This window comes from Mytilus edulis, chromosome 3 (assembly GCF_963676685.1).
Source record: "Mytilus edulis chromosome 3, xbMytEdul2.2, whole genome shotgun sequence".
Lineage (NCBI taxonomy): Eukaryota > Metazoa > Mollusca > Bivalvia > Mytilida > Mytilidae > Mytilus > Mytilus edulis.
Window position 1 is genome coordinate 3,448,581 of NC_092346.1, and position 13,055 is coordinate 3,461,635.

At 30.9% G+C, this 13,055-nt stretch overlaps 1 long non-coding RNA gene across 1 annotated transcript; it reads right to left on the bottom strand.

Moving 5' to 3' along the window:
• Positions 1 to 6,010: 6,010 nt before the first annotated feature.
• Positions 6,011 to 10,776, bottom strand: LOC139515643 (uncharacterized). Its single transcript, XR_011662819.1, has 3 exons — positions 10,597 to 10,776; positions 9,060 to 9,131; positions 6,011 to 6,086 (listed from the first exon to the last, which is right to left on the bottom strand). It is a non-coding gene; the product is annotated as an uncharacterized lncRNA (long non-coding RNA).
• Between the last annotated feature and the right edge of the window lie 2,279 nt (positions 10,777 to 13,055).

Genomic DNA, 13,055 nt, shown 5'->3' on the forward strand with positions numbered 1-13,055 from the left:
TGTGTAGTGATACTGCAATCAGTCGTATAAACATTTAAGTCGAAATTCCTTCAGAAGATTTACAGGTAACCTCTTATCAAATATATATATTGTTGTGTTTTATGTTTTTATTTTTTTAATGAAAAAAAGGTTTTATATTTTATATATACATACAATTGATTTAGTGCTGGGAGGTCTTTGAATGCTCCTGTTTGTAGGGTTATTATTTTATTGCTATCTAATGCTCTGGAAAAAATAAGAATTACAATACATGTAATAATTCGTAATACAAACGTATCTCGACGTACGCACTGGATGGAACCACTTATTGTTTATTGTTATCAGGCTAATATTTAATACGATAGACGCGCGTTTTTACATAAAACTAATCAGTGACGGACGCTCATATTAAAATATTTTCAAATCCCAACAAATACAAAGTTGAAGAGCATTGATGAACCAAAATTCAAAAAAGTTGTGACAACTTATGAAATTGTGGACTTTGCCTTCCAAGTTGAAGTTAAGTATTCGAATTCCTTAATTACTTTTACACACGAATTTTTATCTATATGAAGTTAGTTCTAAGAAATAAAAAAAAGATCGTTAGACAGTAATATTCTTTTTTTTATTTGTGAATATATTAGTTTATATAAGTTATTGTTTTCATAACATTTTAAAACCGACAATGCAGCATGATTTGTTCAGCACCATTTCAAACATTTTGGAACTGGTTAGAACATATCTTATGATCCTCTTTTGACTATCTTAGGACATATCTTAGACCGCGTCACGAAGTTGTCTAAGGATGATCTTGGCTAAGATATCCTTAACTTCTCGTAAGTTCTTTTAATTTTGTAAAATTAACATGGTTATACGGTAGAACAATCATGTATGTGCTTCTCATAGATTACTACACTATCGATTGATATTCCAGAAATAGGTAGCTTGTAAAATTAATAAAAACCGTAAGTTAACTTATAGTAATAACATATTAATAATACGTAAATATATAATAAAAGTTTAAATTCAAAGGATTTAGTGCAATATGACAGGATACTTAAGATGAGTTGGCTTCTTTGAATAATGCATATTTATTAAAAAGCGCTTCTGTGATTATCTAAGCAAGGTAATGTATTTCTGCGGAAAATCCTTTGGATTTTGTTCTGATTATAATTGTGTTCATCCGCCAAAGTTTAATCTTGCGTTAATTATGCATAGATATTTGTCATATTGTATTGAATGTTGTAGAAGCTTTTGAATTTTAACTATGCTCAACTGAACATTTTTCTATGTAAAAGTTATTTCCCAATATACGGATGATCAAATGTGTAAATCTCCTCCATAACCCAAAAAAAAAGTTTTAACAATTTTAGACGTTAAATGACTGCATATCCAAGAGGTAATTAATAACGAAATGATTTAAATCTGCTCTTCCTTTCAAAATCTCATAGAGTTTATGATTTAAACGACTGGCTAATAAGTTCATTTGCCATACTGGTTATTACTGCAGCCCTTTATAGCTTCATCAGGTGTACATGTGTCCGTGTAAAACGGATCCACATGAACTAAAATTGTTGTAGCTCATCGACATAAGTATGTCAATACTTCATTTATCCTTAACTATTACTTATTAACATACACAGTAAATGCAAAATTTGAAAAAAAATGCAGTTCGTGTTTTGTTTCCTTTCTTGTTTCTTTTTCGGAGGAGGGTGGGGTAAAAATAAATCATATTGAGCATATTTTGAAAGACTTTTCCCCTTCTACCTCTTAAACCTTTCGTTAATATGAATAAAAATAAAAAGCATGATTCATATTGATTATCATTTAAATACAAAACCAGATGGTAATTTTAGTTATTAAAATGCATATTCAAATGAATGTAACAAAGATTATAATGAAAATATTGCATTTGTTTTGAATGTTTTTCTTCTTTGCTCTGACAGCATAAAATTGAAAACAACTATTTTGTTCTTAACTTTTTATAATGTCTATTTATTAGTTACATTTGATTCAATTTATATTGGCTCAGATAATGAACACTTGCACAGGTTTTCATCAAATATCCATTATAGCAATTATTTCTATGTTCTACATTACAAACTTCATGGTACACATTTGACAATGATTGGGTCGATATTCCTTCAATATACATCTTGAAGTAAACACATTTTGTCACGAATAACTTTACATGTGTCTAGATTCTGCTTCTGAATAAAATATTGTAAAACTGTATACATACAGATATTTGAGAGCTGGTAGGTTTTTAAATACACCATTCTGTATTGTGTTAATGCGATTGCTCTCCATGTTTCTGGAAAGAAAAAATAAATATCTTATTGCCATGTTTGTTAGCATATTACTAGACTTAAATAATTAATCATTTCACTTTAAAAGAAATCATTTGTTCTTGGAATACTATGTCGTGTTTTTTTTATGAATATTTGTAAAGTTTGTTATTGAATATTAAAGGCAACAAGTTACCTACAGTAATTCCTTTAGCAATTACAACATTAATTTCTGCCACCTGACTGATGTGTAAAAGTTTCACAAGTACAGCTAGGTTCGGAGAAAAGAATCAATGTAAGAATACCGTAACAACTGCGTTGATATGCGTGCACATTTGACATTCCAAAAACATTCCGTTTCTTTCACGTAAACGCGCATTAACCATGTGTTTCAACAAATATTATTGATTAACGCACAACAAACGACGCGTTGAAACGTTTTGAATTAGACGTAATGCAAAATTGGAAACACTGTACAACGAGCGAGCTTCCATACCACATGATATGATATACCATACCCTCCAGTCTGATTAAATGGCGTATACTAAATTTTGTATATAATGTGTCCATATGTATTTTTTTAAAGATTTTTTTAATAATTTCTGGTATCTTTAAAAGCACATATTTGTTTGCGTACTGTTATATGCAGTTTATATAACTAAGCAGTTTTTTATAAACAAAACGCGCGTCTGTTTTGCCAAAAGATAAGCCTAATAACTTATTTGAGGTTATTACTAACACTATTGTGTTAACAACAATTATTATCAAAATGTGCATTTTCTGTAAAATTATCAGTTTTTGACAAAATTTCACGATATATCTACCCGTACAAAAAACATTCCTTTCATCATATTTTTAATTCTTAATATTTGACCACTGTTTGGTCTTTTAACTTTCATTTTAGGACCATAGATGTGTTTGTTGAAGATGAAAAGCACGACATGGAAACTTATTAAAGCCTGGTCTCTTTAACGAGTGTTATTTTAATAAGGTTGTTAATTCTTATGATCATACTCTACCTAATGGATTCTAAACAGTTAAAACATGATTAAAAGTCATGCTGTTGAAACAATTTAATTAACTTATTTACTCACATATATACGAGTGCTGGTAGGTCTTCAAATGTTCCCTGTTGTAGTATAGTTAATAGATTACCACTCAAATATCTAAAACAAAAAGTATGGTACTTTATAAAATTGAGAATGGAAATTGGGAATGGGCCAAAGAGACAACAACCCTACCATAGAAAAAAAACAACAGCAGAAGGTCACCAACAGGTCTTCAATGTAGCGAGAAATTTCCGCACCCGGAGGCGTCCTTCAACTGGCCCCTAAACAAATATATACTAGTTCAGTGATAATGAACGCCATACTAATTTCCAAATTGTACACAAGAAACTACATGTACAGGTAAATACGACATTTGTTTGATGTGTTTAAGATTATGATTGTGCCATTTGATTAGGACTTATAGCTTAGTCCTTAGTTTTCCATGTTGTGTCTTGTGTACCATTATTTGTCTGTTTATCTTCACCCTCTTTTTTAGCCATGGCGTTTTCATTTTATTTTCGATCTATGAGTTTATATTTGGAACAGGCACCTGCATTATGTGCTGGGGTAAACTAGTTTTGTCAAATACCAAATTGTCAGCTTCATCGTAAAAGTCTGACAAAAAGAAGTCGTAGTTAAACCCTAATTTTACAGAGGAATTTAATCATTTCATACATATAGTTGGTCTGATTGATATGCAAAGTATGCCTAATACAGATTTTCATTTTTCATTTTGAAAAATCAAGATTGTTTAACCAAATTTGGCATAATATAATGTCTATCATCAAAAAGAACTGGCGAAGTTGCCTATGAACTTCTCACAAATGCATTTCTCATATTTGGATTATATCATTGTCTTGTAATTTGCAAATGAGTTTCATCGAGTTTCAAAAATTATAAAACAACCATTTTCCAGTTTCAATTCATAAACAAAACTGTAGAACATACAGTCTTTGATTCCTATACCTTTAGGTAATCCCTGCAATCCCTAACCCGTTACTTTCTTATTTAGTATCATGAATTATGTCTCAAATTTAATACAAAATATAAAGTTAGTAAATAGCTGTAAAAATGACAAAAAAAATTTAATATCAGTAAATACCTGTAATCACTGAAACCATCAGTAAATACATGTAATTACTAAATTGATTAGTAATTACAGGTATTTACTGAATTGTTTAGTAATTACGTGTATTTCATAAGTTCACCTATTTACTGCAACAGTAGTATACTGCGGTTCAAAAGTGAAAATTCGATTGAGAGAAAGAAAATGGTTTACACCGAGGTAAACACATTGACTGTTAAAAGAAAACAACGGAATAAGAGATACACTAAAGTGTAATATGAGGGAATCAATATACATTTCTAACAAATGCCATCTTTATTTACTGGACAACAGTATCTTAATTATATTCCTTCTGAATAAGTATGATTGAATATTTGGTTACCTTTTTACGTGAATGACGACTTTGTTTCTGCTAAATATTACTTTAAACGATTAGGTCTACAACACTTGAAAGTTTAAGATGTTTACACATCGATTTTAATCTACGAAAGATGTTTTTTAATTGTCTTTGAATTTTTCCTCGGAGTTCAGTATTTTTGTGATTTTACGTTTGTACCGATGATAACATTTAGGAATGCAGTAATAAGACTATAATATCAAAGCTGTTGTAATATATTTTCAGTACAACAGAGGTCTCTTTCTTTAAAGACAAATACTTCACTATTTATATATAGCTAGAAATGAGAAATAATCCATAAGAAATAAAAATCGTGTATTTTTATTGTAAATTTTTCCGTTAAAGTTAAAGATTCAAGAAAGCAAGTGTTCATTGTTGGTATTAGCTTTATTTGTAGTAATTTCAACAAAAGAAATCTTTTAAGTGCACATACTCATGACACAGAATACGTCATTATTAAGAGTCAATATATAAATTAATTGACTAAAATTTTGTTGTTGTATCAGTTATTAAAGATTGAGAAATATATTGGAACCGAGCATCACAAGTTTCGAACTACGCACACGGTGCTGAGAAATTATTTCAATTTTAAATGTAAAAAAAAAATGACGTAAATAAAATAAACAACACACGACACCAAAAAATATGAAGTCATGATCTGCTGGTAGAGATCTGTGCCTCCAACCAACGCACACATTTATCACATGTACGTGTTATAATATTTTTATTATAAATTGGAATCCTAAGTGAAGATCTAACATATTAGCAAATTTCTGTCGTCTAAAGATTATCAAGCTAAATACGATTGTGTTTTAGAATTTGAGTATTTCGAATAATAAATAAGCTAACGTTTTCACTGCCATTTATATGTTATGTTTCTTCTGCACTGAACTGGACACGATAAGGCCTTCAGCAACAGCCATATCCTATACTAAGCTGTGAACACACCCATTAAAACTTTATATAAAAGGATGGAACAATAAACCTGTTTATAAAATAATGTTTGTACCACAGAACCATAAAACCCTTAGATCTCATTTTGTTTCCGTACTGCATTGTACACCACTTATAAGTCTGATGATGACAAAACGCACGTCTGGTGAAATTAATTAAAGCCTGATATTTTGAATATGTTATAATACTCAAAGGTATGTGATTATTCATATTAATGAAAACAACGTTATCTTCATGAACCTAACAGTTATTATAATGCTGTTTAATACATATATACATACATATACTCGAGTGCTGGTAGATCTATGAACGTTCCCTGTTGTAGTGTATTTATTTGATTGCCACTTAAATCTCTGAAAAGAAACAGGATGTATGTAAGTATTTTATTTACCCATTAGCCCATATTGTACAGTCATCGATAACATGACCCGACATGAAAAATATGAAACAATAAAGTTGGGAAAAACTAATAGCCTAATTTTTATAAATAGAAATTTACGAAATACGAAAACATGAACCAACGACAGTTGAAGAGCATAGATTATTAAAAATTCCAACAAAGTTATGTCAAACACGGCTAATGTAATCTATGCATAGGATAAAAAAAAACCTAAGTATTTTGAAACATTCAAATTTTGGTATTAAGGGTTGCATTTTTCTGGCAGTTGAGTATTTTTGTGACTTCAAAAAAAGAAGATGTGAAATGGTTGCCAATAAGACAACTCTTCACAAGAGACCAAAATGAGTCCAAAATATAAAATTGAGACTGGAAATTGGGAATGTGTCAAAGAGACAACAACCCGACCAAATAAAAAACAACAGCAGAGGGTCACCAACAGGTCTTCAATGTAGCGAGAAATTCCCGCACCTGGAGGCGTTCTTCAGCTGGCCCCTAAACAAATATATACTAGTCCGGTGATAATGAACGCCATACTAATTTCCAAATTGTACACAAGAAACTAAAATTTACAAGACTAACAAAGGCCAGAGGCTCCTGACTTGGGACAGGCACAAAAATGCGGCGGGGTTAAACATGTTTGTGAGATCTCAACCCTCCCCCTATACCTCTAACCAATGTAGAAAAGTAAACGCATCACAATAAGAACGTCTGACCCAGTGACAACTCTACCACAGATTTATCCATGAGATCACCAGCAATATATAGCTAGCAATACCTCTCGTTTATATTCCAATGTTAAAATACCGTCAAAATGACCAAAAGTAAAGTAAAAATAAACACTTTAAAAAAAAAAAGAACACTCTTGTCAGAAGAAAACATAAATACATAACTCAATAGTACAATAAAACATGTAAACCACGGAATAATAACGTATCAATAGGAATGTCACTGTTTATTTACATGATTGAATTCAACTACATGTTTAATGATTTAAGACTATACAGTAATCTCAAATAATCTTTAATATAAGTTTTTCACAGCCCAATACAATTATCTATTTGATTATTAAAGTAGATTTAATTTTGTGTCATATATGTTAAATCATATAACTAATATAAAAACTAATAGCCTAATTTTTATAAATAGAAATTTATGAAATACGAAAACATCAACCAACGACAGTTGAAGAGCATAGATTATTAAAAATTCCAACAAAGTTATGTCAAACACGGCTAATGTAATCTATGCATAGGATAAAAAAACCTAAGTATTATGAAACATTCAAATTTTGGTATTAAGGGTTGCATTTTCCTGGCAGTTGAGTATTTTTGTGACTTCAAAAAAAGAAGATGTGAAATGGTTGCCAATAAGACAACTTGGAGAGACCAAAATGAGTCAAAAATTAGCAACTATTGGTCACCGTACGGCCTTCAACAATAAGAAAAGCCCATACCGCATAGTCAGCTATTAAAGGCCCCGAAATGACAATGTAAAACATTTCAAACGAGAAAACTAACGGCTTAACAAAAAAATGAACAAAAACAAATATGAAACACATTTAACAAACGACAAGCACTGAATTACAGGCTCCTGATTTGGGGCAGATACATACATACATACATACATACATACATACATACACAATAATTTGGCGGGGTTAAACATGTTAGCGAGGTCCCAACCCTCCACCTTACCTGAGACAGTGTATAACAATACAACATAAGAACGAACTATAAAAATCAGTTGAAAAAAGTTCAACTCATGAAATTGACAAAAATACAAGTGGACGTGGCCGGGTACTTGTACATTCCAAATACAAAAAGACACTAGGTATATATATCTGAGAGTACTCGCAGTGAATTAACAGCGAGTTCAAAGCCACTAACAACTACTTTTGTGCCTCGTTAGATCGATATTTTCCTAAATAACTTTACTTCAGGGTAAGAATCTATCTTTTCTTATTTCCCAAATGTTACTCAAATTTAAATATGTTGTTACACATTATTGTGTCATATTCATATGTGTGTGAATGCATTTAATTCGTTCCTTCAGTTTTTCTATTTCATCAAACCATACATGATCATTTTCAGCTTTGTTTCACATCAAATATTATTGGGGGAAATGATGGATAGTAGCAGTTGTCCCAAAAATATCGCCGCATTTGAGTTTCACATCCTATATTGAAATTTGACTAAACATCTATAATCTTATATATGCCATTATAAATCCGCTTACATGTATTACTCGCTAAAACTCTAAGAAGAATGACAATCAAATGTAATTTAATTAGAACACTATATATGTGATGTTAGTGTGGTGCTGGTATTTGTATATGAATGATGTTTACAACGACGGCTCGTAAATATGTTTCTATTTTATAAACAAGTCTTGGCTTTCAAACTTTTATGTTTAAGAGTTTCTGTTCAGGATAAATATAGAAATGAGCTACGAAAAGTGCTCCGAAACCACCAACAAAATAACGTGTTATTTTAATATAAAATTGAGAATGGAAATGGGGAATGTGCCAAAGAGACAACAACCCGACCATAGAAAAAAACAACAGCAAGAGGTCACCAACAGGTCTTCAATGTAGCGAGAAATTCCCGCACCTGGAGGCGTCCTTCAGCTGGCCCCTAAACAAATATATACTAGTTCAGTGATAATGAACGCAATACTAACTTCCAAATTGTACACAAGAAACTAAAATTAAAATAATACAAGACTAACAGCGGCTATAGAAAAAACAACAGCAGAAGGTTGACTCTTTTGCGTTATTATTTTCGCAGTGTGTTTTTCTTTCTACTTAGAAATGTTATAGCTTTTAGTTGTTCATTTTTTTTATTTGTCCTATTTTTCAACCGTGCATTAGGAATAACGTTTAAACAACCAAATGATATTATTTACAATATAACCAACTTATACTTACATTACAAGTAATAATGTCATATTTTGAAATGCTCTTTCTTCGATTGTGTTAATTCTGTTGCCAGTGATGTTTCTGAAATACAAAAGCAACACCTTTTAAACTCCGGTTTTTTGTTGGTTTTTTTTTCTCTCACTTAAGTCTTATTTTAACCTTTCAACAAACAAATACCCATGTTAAAATTGTTTTGTATTTATGAGTTGATCGTTTTGTTTAAGTAACTCAAGACAGTGTAAAACGAACTTAATTGGGTGTATAATTCAGAAGAATACTTAAATCAGTTAGTTTAAGATAACTGAGAAATCAATTGACTATTTCAATTCTAACAATAAATGTGTTCAGTTTCTTCATCATTATCATTTATTTACAATTTTCAATTACATATTTCAATTGCATAACTAATTTATATAAAAAAAAAAAGAAGATGTGGTATGATTGCCAATGAGACAACTATCCACAAAAGGCCAAAACAGCACAATTTTATCATGTTGACTAAGACTATCATGTTTTAATTCAAAATTTAGATATGTGGAGGAGACACTTTTGATGAATAAATTGTTAAAAAGTCCATGATTTGAGAAAATAATTTGATTACTAGGTGAGAAAGTTATATTTGTTGAACACTATATTTGTCCTGCATATACTAATATCGAATGACAATGTGACCAGGTATAAAACAAATGCTGTAAATATTATTTAATGCTATACTTTTATCTTCATATTTTTAATTTGCATACATCCTTATATTTGGCTCTTTATATCAGTACGGTCAAATTTAATTCCTTCTCTCGACTGGAAGATAAACACATGTAAACACGAATCTGTTTTATCAACAGGTAACTTTCCCATGTTTCCCGCTAGGTTATCTAGTAGTTCAATTCATTTGGATGCTTTTATCAAGAAAATATGAATGAAGAAATGTGTGGGTTTTTTTTTTTTGGCATACGAATTTTGAGAATATTTTTTACACTTTCTGTGCTTAATGTTCTGTTTAACCGATGTAAAAAATTGTTTTAAGAACTTTCCCATATGAATTATTTCTACAATTCTTTTGGTAAAAAATTCAATGTGAGGCAGAATTAATGCCATGTGGAAGCATGTTGTAGATGGCGTATAATTGTAATGCCGATATGGTTTTCTGGTTTATTGAAATGCAAAACCAGTTGTGTTATGACCACTGTGACGTAAACCTATGTAGATCATGTTGAAACATAGCATAAATAGACTATGATGATATTTTGAAATGTCCTGACTTATAAACAACTATTTGGTCGCAGTTAAAAGTTCTATAAATTATACCTACGAAATTGAGATAGGTTAGCAGATCGTAAAATTAGGCAGGAAAATCTTTGGTGGTCATTTTTAGACTATTAATATATTATCACATGATTATTTTGTTTTGCTAAACTTCTATGGACATACTGCTTGTGTTGTTTACATTGTTTTAAAGACGTACACGTAAATTATCATAAAATTTGCTAGTATAAATTATTAGAAATAAAAGTCAATGAATAAAGTTGTGAAACAACAGATATATTACATGTAATATGAGTCACTCGGAAAGTTTGTAGGAATAACAGTCATTCCTCCGCTCAAACACTCTACAAAAACTGTGTTGTTCGTTGTTCGTCCACAGGAACAGTTGGACGGACAAGATGATACTCTGTGAGTTGACACCAACATGATAAGTAGAACTAGTAAAGTATAGTAAAGTGTCATCATCATGCTGAAACATAAAAAAAAATCATTTAATGTCTTCATCACGTGAACACATGATTAAAAAGATAAAATTAGTAAATAAAACAAGCCAGATAATTTAATTTTACTTTCGGATATAATGGTGATGTTCGTTATTTTAACAATCGAAATTTTCTGATTGGATTCAACTAATATACATGTACCTATAAGAAATGGAAATTGTTATACCTTTACCTCGAATTTGACATGTATACACGGCCATCTCAGTTACAGAATCGAAGACAAACGACATGATTTTAAATTTCCCCCACCTTAGTGGGCAGAAAGTTATGTATGTCAAAAAAAGTCTCGTCATTTTTCTAATAAAATTCATCGGAATGTACCAAAACCTTGCTGATAAATATTCCGAATCAGCTTAACAAATAATACACGATGGTCTATAAAAGTACAGTTTATGAATATTACGTTTACTGCTTAGTCTAATTTTTATTGATATATATTTGATCTGGATCGGACATCGTCATTGCATTATGATAATTATCGTATGCATGTCTTTCTTTCTTTTTAATGTGCTTGGCCTATATTCCTTTTGGTGTTTCTTTGATTCAAATGACGGGTTTCTGTTCTTATATTCATCATGTTATTGTGTTATATATTGTAAAACAATTTGTTTCCTTGTCTTTCTTGTTTGCTAATGTGCTTTGTGTACATGTCTTTTTATGTGTGTTTTTTTTAGACATATATGACCTGGCTCTGTACATAAACATCCCGTCATCGTGTAATTGTACTATGGCATATTTGTGTATTTTGTCTGTAATTTTTTTCTTATATGCCAGGTTTATATGTCACTTTGTGCTTCTTTGTCACATATCTGTATGCTCTGTTCATTAATAACTGTTAATATAATGGAATTTGATGCGACTGTCATACAATTGAGAGGTTTAGCTAGCTTTAAAACCAGGGTTTATCTACCATCCACTATTTTCTACATTAGAAAAAGCCTGCAGCAAGTCAGAAATATGACAGTTGTTTCGTTTGAGTTTTTGACATTTGATTATGGAGTTTCCGATTTGAATTTTCCTCAAAGTTCAGTATTTTTGTTATTTTCCTTTCATTTCCAGAATTTAGAAAATGTCATTTGGCTACAGTTCGATACATTGCAGATACAGTCAACTCAAATAAATATACAAATAAAGTAAACAGTAGTATACCGATTTTCGGAAGGCGTAAATTGATTGAGACAAAAACAAGCCCGGGTCACAAACTAAAACTGAAGATAATACATCAACTATAAGACGAAAACTACAAAACAAAAGAATCACTGAAGTGAGAAAAAAAACGACAATGCAATACACAAATAATTGCTTTATAAGTTAAAAACGTTTAAACTTTTATATATCATATTACTCATCGCTGCCCTGTTGTATGCGCCCTAGACACACATTTGTATACATACATTATGACGAAAGTCCTCGGTTTTTCTGATAAAATGTCGGACAAAACAGTGTATATATATATAGAAGGAGTCTTTCTTAAAATTAAATTGCATGCACATTACGTGGAGGTTTTAAATGTCCTCAATACTTGGATTACAATTAGTTCTAATTAGCATTTAGAATAATGTTAAACTAACAATAGAATTTAAAAGGTCTCTAGTATGATAGGTTATGAATATTCGTAAACCAATCTAACTACATAATGAATGTTGCGAGCATGAATATTTTTTGGAAAATTATTTTAAAGTATTGAAAAATTATTATTATATATATATATATATATAAAATTAAGACTGGAAATGGGGAATGCGTCAAAGAGACAACAACCCGACCAAATAAAAACAACAGCAGAGGGTCACCAACAGGTCTTCAATGTAGCGAGAAATTCCCGCACCTGGAGGCGTCCTTCAGCTGGCCCCTAAACAAATATATACTAGTCCAGTGATAATGAACGCCATACTAATTTCCAAATTGTACACAAGAAACTAAAATTAAAATAATACAAGACTAACAAAGGCCAGAGGCTCCTGACTTGGGACAGGCGCAAAAATGCGGCGGGGTTAAACATGTTTGTGAGATCTCAGCCCTCCCCCTATACCTCTAACCAATGTAGAAAAGTAAACGCATCACAATAAGAACGTCTGAGCCAGTGACAACTCTACCACAGATTTATCCATGGGATCACCAGCAATATATAGCTAGCAATACCTCTCGTTTATATTCCAATGTTAAAATATCGTCAAAATGACCAACAGTAAAGTAAAAATAAACACTTTTAAAAAAAAAATAAAGAACACTTGTCAGA